This window comes from Carcharhinus amblyrhynchos, chromosome 13 (genome assembly GCF_965287045.1).
Source record: "Carcharhinus amblyrhynchos chromosome 13, sCarAmb.v2.hapA, whole genome shotgun sequence".
In the NCBI taxonomy this organism is placed as follows: Eukaryota; Metazoa; Chordata; class Chondrichthyes; order Carcharhiniformes; family Carcharhinidae; genus Carcharhinus; species Carcharhinus amblyrhynchos.
Genome location: NC_137336.1, coordinates 77,571,247 through 77,578,793, shown reverse-complemented (window position 1 = coordinate 77,578,793; position 7,547 = coordinate 77,571,247). Strand labels below are relative to the sequence as shown.

General features: G+C 44.1%; 1 non-coding gene across 1 annotated transcript; it reads left to right on the top strand.

Moving 5' to 3' along the window:
- Positions 1-556: 556 nt before the first annotated feature.
- Positions 557-629, top strand: trnav-uac (transfer RNA valine (anticodon UAC)). The gene has a single exon. It is a non-coding gene; the product is annotated as a tRNA-Val (tRNA).
- The last annotated feature ends 6,918 nt before the right edge of the window (positions 630-7,547 follow it).

Genomic DNA, 7,547 nt, shown 5'->3' with positions numbered 1-7,547 from the left:
TATCCAATGAAATTGCTTGTGATCAATGCCATTACGCTTAGTTAAAACTGCATACCCCATACATATAACAGCCATATAAATCAGAGACACACTGCTTCGGTTAATGTAAACAACATTCTTCATCTGGGAAGCATCAGATCACAGCTCCCAGATCACGGCACCCAGACCAAAGCCTCTTTACGACCTGCAACTCGTTTTAATTGAGAAGTTGACCAAAAATTCCAACATGCTTAGCTCTCAGCCGGTGTAGTCATTTTAGAGCCACTTTTGCCACTATTGTTGTTGAATTATTGTTGCAGCCGTTGAAGGATTGTTGTTCCCTGTCCTGAATCTTTCCACTTTCCATCATCCTCTATCAAACATTCTGTCACATTCTCTGGAATGAAGTAAAAATAATATATTTGGCCAACTGCCATTGTAAAGAAAATGCAGACACATGTGCAACACGGAAGGGGTTGGCTTGCTGAGGGAATCGTACCAAACAGGTACACGAAAATTTGGTTGTTTCAGATGCAATACGCACTCCATTCACTGAGCCACGCAAGGTTAAGTGTCAGGTTCCATAGTGTAGTGGTCATCACGTCTGCTTTACACGCAGAAAGTCCTGGGTTCGAAACCCAGTGGAATCAATCTTTATTCTTTTATTGGGCAAATTAAATTCAGCACGGACTTTTGAGAGAGCAGTGAGAGCTCGCTGAACACTCTTAAAGCAATGTTCCAAACGGTAATGTAATGCCAGAAAAAACACAAGTCTGGCAACTTTTGTCAGGAGAGAAAAAAAGTAGTCAATGTTTCGAGTCATCTGACTGATTCTCAGAATTACAGAGAGAGCGAAATGTGTTAGATGCTAAACTGTAGTTTAATAACCTTAAGAACAAGGGGAAGTGATGGTGGGGCTGCATGGAGAATCTCCCTTTTCCCTTTACCTCCTGCTGCACAAATACCCCTCTCCCCTCCCCCATCTAACACTTTGCATTAAAAAAAGACTAAAAGGATAAAAATGGAAAACCTCCAAAGGACAAGAAGGCAACAAGTCACAATATAAGGGCAAGTTATCACAGGAGGCAACAAGGGTTGGACATGAGCTATCCTAACCCTAATCTTACCATTAACCTAAACAGTAACATTAACCCGAACCCTAAATCTAACTATAACACGGACCATAAAACTATCCCACACCCTTACCTTAATCCTAATTCCAACACTAAACCAATTCTTCATACTGTCACCCTCATCAAAGCACGAACCTGATCCTTAATCCTTATCCGAACACTAATGCCAATCTCCATCACAATCCTAATACGTATCCTAGCCCAAACCTTGAAATTGATTCTAAGACTATTTCTAGCCCAAAACCAAATCCTAAATCTAACGGGAATACTAACATTAACCACCTGAACCCTGACTTAATTCTTAAGACGAATGCTAACTCTAAGCCTAGCCCCAATCAGAGCCCTGATCTAAAGATAGCACAAACCCTTACCAGAATCATAAATCTAACCCAAATGCTTACTCTTGAATTTAGCACTAACCCGAATCCAAACGCTAATTCCAACCATAATGGCAACCCAAATCCTAACCCTAATCATAATCTGTACCAGACATTGAACCTAGCTCTACTCCTAATCGTAGTCCTAACCCCAACCCTAACCCGAAAATATGGCAGAACTGGACCATCAACCTGTTTCCTCTTCCCTCACTCGACAACCCCCGCCTTTCTCCCCGCCCCCTCCCCGACAAGAGGATATGCCCCATTCATCACCCTGCACACGAAAAATATAACAGGAACAAGAATGTGTATATATACATATATATAAAAGATAACCAAGAAGCCAAGAAGCCAATAAAACGAACCATAAGGGCAAGGCATCACAGGATACAACAAGGGTTGGGCGTGAACTGAAGGAAAAGAGGCAGATCACGAAGAAACGGGGCATGTCCATGCTGTGTCCGACCCCAAAAACCTCACCCTGATCTGAAGCCGAATCTGGAGACTGACCCTATTCCTAACCCTAGCCCTCAACCGAACCCGAATCCTACTCTAATTATAAAACTAACACTAGCAATAATCTGATTCCTAAATCCCATCAGACATTGTTCATCTTCAAGATCCCGATTCAGTCAGCTCTTTTTTAAAAATAGATAAATGAACTCCGTCTTCTTCAATGTACTCAAAATATTGCTGGTTGTCACCCAGGGCACAAAAGTTCCTTCGAGGATTCGCATCCAATCTGCAGTTATGCAGTCCCGGTAGTGTCCACAGGGTGGTGCAACTCCATCTTCCCATTTTCTCCGTGGAACTTAATGAGGAACTTGTCCCGTGTGACAGGGTGCTGTGCTGGACTGTATGGGGTGCATGGAATGGTTGTGACGATGAAGAAACAACAAAAACAAAGAACAGTACAGCACAGCAACAGGCCCTTCTGCCCATGGGTGGAAAGGTGAGGGTCCAAAGTCGTAGAATTTTTGTGTGCAGAATAGCGCATCATTGGCCATCAAGTACCTATCGAATCTAACTCTTTTTCTCAGCACTTGTCTTGTATGCTATGGCAATTCAGGTGCTCATCTAAACACTTCTTAAATGCTCTGAGGATTCATGCCTCTACCAACCTTTGCGGCAGTGAACTACGTGTTCCTACCACTGTCTGCTTGAAAGAGGGTTTCTTCAAATTTTCTTTAAATCTCCTGCCCTTATAAGGCTGTTGAACTCGACTTTGAGTCTGAAAGGCTACAATATGCCCAACTGGAAGATGAGATGCTGCTCCTCCAGCTTCTGCCGGGATTCGCTGCAGCATTTCAACAGGCCAGGGATGGAGATGTGGGCATCAGAGCAAGGTGCTGACTTAAAATAACAAATAACATGAAGTTCAGGATCATAGTGGTATCCTGCAGTACAGAAGGAGGTCAGTCGACCCCTCTAATCTGCACCAACTCTCTAGAACACTTCACCCAGATTCTATTCTTGGTATCTTCGGTATTTGTGCTGCTAATCTCCCTAGCCTACACATATTTGGACACTAAGGGACAATTTAAAGAACAAAGAAGAACAAAGAACAACCCAGCACGGGAAACAGGCCCTTCGGCCCAACGGGCCCGCGCCGCCATTTCAACAAAGCGTTTTCCAACACCAGACCAGGAAGAGATCATCTGATTGAATGGCGGAGTCGGCTTGAAGGGCTGAATTTGGCTGCTACTGCTCCAAATTCCTATGTTCCTGGAGCACCCAGAGGAAGCCCACACAAACACGGTGACAATATGAAAACAACATACAGACAGTGACTCAAAACCAATATTGAACCCAGGTCCCCACGCTGTGAGGCAGCAATGCTAACTCCTGTTCTACTGCCCCCGCCCCCTATATTTAAGAATTGAGTGGCGGCCTTCATAAAGCCATCACCCACCTGCATTGGGAGCATTGAATATAATAAATGAAATTGGAGGAAGTGCAAGTGAAATGCTGTTTAACCTGAAAGGAGTTATTGGGGCCTTGAATGGTGAGGGGGGAGGGGGTGGGTCGGGGGGGGGGGGCAGTAGGGAAAGGTACATGAATTGCACCTTCTGCAATGATAAAGGAAGGTGCTGTGGGAAGATGACAGCGAGTTGGGTGTGATGGAGCAATGCGGGAGGGCAAAACGAAAATCATGAGAACATAGGAACATAAGAAATAGGAGCAGGAGTCGGCCATCTAGCACTTCGAACCTGCCCCGCCATTCAATAAGATCATGGCTGATCTGTCGTGAAACTGAAATATTTGATAATGGTGCAGCTAACTTGATTCCATTTGGCCCAGGAAATCCTCTCAAAAGTTTATTACCTCTTCCTGATTGATCAACTTTTTCCAGTAATCCCATTTACACCCTTTCCCTCCTTCTTCTCACTGCGTCCCTTCCCCCATTGTCATATTCACAGCATTCGTCTCACTTCTCACTTCACCCACCACCTTCCCCTCTCCCACTCTTTCTCTTCCCCTCTCCACATCCCTCTGCCGAGATCTGAATCGGGTACCCAGGCGATGGCAAAGAAGCTGGCGGGATTCTGGAGAAGGATGCAGCGACCCCCAGAGTTGAGAGCGGTGTGGACAAAATTGGGGCGGGGAGATTCTAAGGCCAAAGAAGTGGTTTGTTTTCTTCTTAAAGATAAAGTTTTGAGGAGCTGTGAACACACTGAAGCAAAAATGGAGGGGGTGAAGTCTGGGGACCTTCACACATTCGTAGCGGGTAAAGTGAAGATAGTCGGAACTGTTGGAGATCAATCATCTCAGTCCCTGGACATCACTGAGGATTTCCTCAGCATAGTGTCCAACCATCAATGGCTTTTCTTCCTCCATAAGAGGTGGTGTTCACTGATGATTGCATGATGCTCAGAACCATTAATGACCCCTCAGGTTCTGAAGCAGTCTGCGTCCTTCTGCAGCAAGATCCGGAAAGAAACAAAAAGCCGATCATTAATTTGGTGAGAGGGTCGCGGTGAGATGGCGCTGTTGCAGGACTGTGGAGCGAGGGATGGGGTAAGGGGTATGACATTGGGAATGGGATGCCGTGTTTACGACTCAGAGCAATACGTTGTAAGTATTGATCTATAGAAATCCTTATCTCTGCCGTCGTCTCTGAAACACCAGTCTAGCCTAATGAAGAGACGCTCATTTATTCTCAAATTTTAGACAGCCGCTGGATTGAAAGCAAACCAATGATATATTCCGGTAACTGCATTTAATGAATATAAACCAGTGGAGAATGATCTTGTCCGATTTGCAATTCCTCCTAAGTGCCTATAGTGTGAAATGAGGCGGCAGCGAATGCGAATTTCAACTAAGTATCGATCCTGGACACAAAAACTGGCATCATAACATTCAAATGATTTAGTTACCTGCACATTTGGTGGAGGCAGCTATGATGCCGTGTCCATTGGCAAAGCAGCACACTATAATAATCTCCATCTGAAGCTTTTTTTTGCATTGCTGCAGTGCATGTGGTATAGCTGCTCTTACAGTGCAGTTGGGAATGACGTTCCCGCACTTGAAGTCAACGATAGTGAGGGAATGGGTGATATCGTTGAAAGTGAAGATAGATAGAGTCCGTCCTTTCGATATGAAACTTTAGGAAGTGATGGAGGCATCAATTGCCCCTGACAATACAACTCTGTCAATGAAAAGAGCTCTCAATGTATTCTTTGAAGCAAATTTTTTACAAAGCATCGCATGCCTGCGAAGTTTCAACATGAATTTTCACTGAATGAAATGTATTTGCATTTTAAGTGCCATGTAACCAATTGCGTGGTCTTAAAGATTTTGCTTGGACAGAACAAAAACCATCTTAAAATAGCCATCCGTAATGGATGTGGATGAAACTCAAAATCTCATATGAACATTTAATATCGTTTCAAACAGGAGGAGGGATAAGTACGTTACATTTGAGAGCAAATGAGAATATTGCAAAGCTTTCGTTTATCAAACTGAAGGAGATCAGTACGATTTCCTTGTGGGTTCTGTGATAACATTATTCACGATGAAGAGCACTTGAAACGCCATAGCATACAAAACTGAGAACCAAGTGGTGCAAAATGGTGTTGGAATATATCTGTGTTTGCACGGAGAGGATAGACACAATGCGACCACAAGCTCATTCGGCATGTAAGACATTGTGACCCAATTCAGGATGGAGTTTTAACACACGACTACAAAGAGGAACTTGAACCTTTGACCAGGAGATTTGAAGCCTAATGCTCTACCGACTGAGCTTTTCCGGAGGATACTGCACAGTGCCCCTACTGGCTGGTCTGAACATCGCATGTCTGCAATTTTGCTTTTCCTCCAGCTGTCATTCAATATCTTCAGATTATTTCTCTCACATGGGCATTAGCCATTAGGTTAGAGACAGTCACTACCTTCCTCTCAATTATATAGCTCTCTCACTCAAACCCCACAGCCCCTCCAAAACTTGTTTGATGCATTATCATCGTGAAACCCAAAACCTTCCAATGAAAGCTAACCCCAGCCTTCACATTTAAACACTATTTCCTCTGCACCATTATTCCCTGAGAGGGTTGCGGTGTGATGGTGATGGTGCAGGACCGTTGGGTGAAGGAGGAGGGGGGTTTGGGGTATGGGAGTGGGAATGAAGTGAGGTGTTTGCCTGATTCAGAGCAATACGTTGCAAATACACATCTACAAAAATCATTATCTGTGCAGTTGTCTCATAAACACCAGTCTAACCTAATGGACATTATGAGAATTTTATTTATTCGCAAATTTTAGACAGCTATTCGATTGAAAGCAAACCAATGATGCATTCAGATAACTGCATTTAATCAATACAAATCAATGGAGAATAAACAAGGGCACAGGACACTTTGCGAATCCTTCTCCATGGATGTAGTGGGAAATGAGGGAGCAGAAAACTGACATTCACAATCTCCATTCATCATATTTGCCCATGTTGCGAATAACGGGAATTGCAATCAAGGAGAGATTCAGGACATAACGTCTGGAATCACAATATCCCGATGATTTAGTTACCTACACTTTGGGGGAGGCGGCTATGATTTCGAGTCCATGGGCAAACCAGCACACCAGGATTATCTCCTTCAGAAGACGTGTTTTAACATTGCTGCAGTGCATGTGGTGTGGCTACTCCTACAGTACTTTTGGGAAGGAAGTTCCGGACTCAACGAGTCATAGAGGTTAACAGCATAGAAACAGGCCCTTCGACCAACTTGTCCATGCTGCACTTTTTTGATAACCTCGTAGCTAGTCCCAATTGCCAGCATTTGGCCTGTATCCCTCTATGCTCATCGTACCCATGTAACATCTAAGCGCTTTTTAAGAGCAAATTGTACCCGCCTCCATTGCTACCTCTGGCAGCTTGTTGCAGACACCCACCACCATCTGTGTGAAAGAAAGTGGCCCCCTGGACCATTTTGTATCTCTCCCCCCTCATCTTAGACCTATGCTCTCTCCTTTTAGACCCCCCAACCTTTGGGAAAATATATTGACTATCTAGCTGATCTGTGCAACACATTATTTTACAGACATCTATAAGATCTCCCCTCAGCCTTCTACGCTCCAGAGAAGAACATCCCAGTCTACCTAGCCTCTCCTTATAACTCAAATCATCAAGTTCTGGAAGCAAGCTATAAATATTTTCTGCACTCTTTCTAGTTTAATAATATTCTTTCTATAATATGGCGACCAGTATTCCAAGTATGGCCTTACCAATGTCATGATCAACTTCAACAAGACGCCCCAACTCCTGTATTCAATGCTCTGACCAATGAAACCAAGCATGCTGATTGCCTTCTTCACCACTCTGGCCACCTGTGACTCCATTTTCAAGGAGATATGATCCTGTGCCCCTAGATCTCTTTGTTCTGTAACTCTCCCATACGCCCTGCCATTAACTGTGTAAGTCCTGCCCTGGTTCAACCTACCAAAATACATCACTTCGCATTATCTAAATTAAATGCCATCTGCCATTCGTCAGCCCACAGTGGCCTAACTGGTCAAGATCCCGTTGCAATACGAGATAACCTTCTTCACAGTCCACTATGCC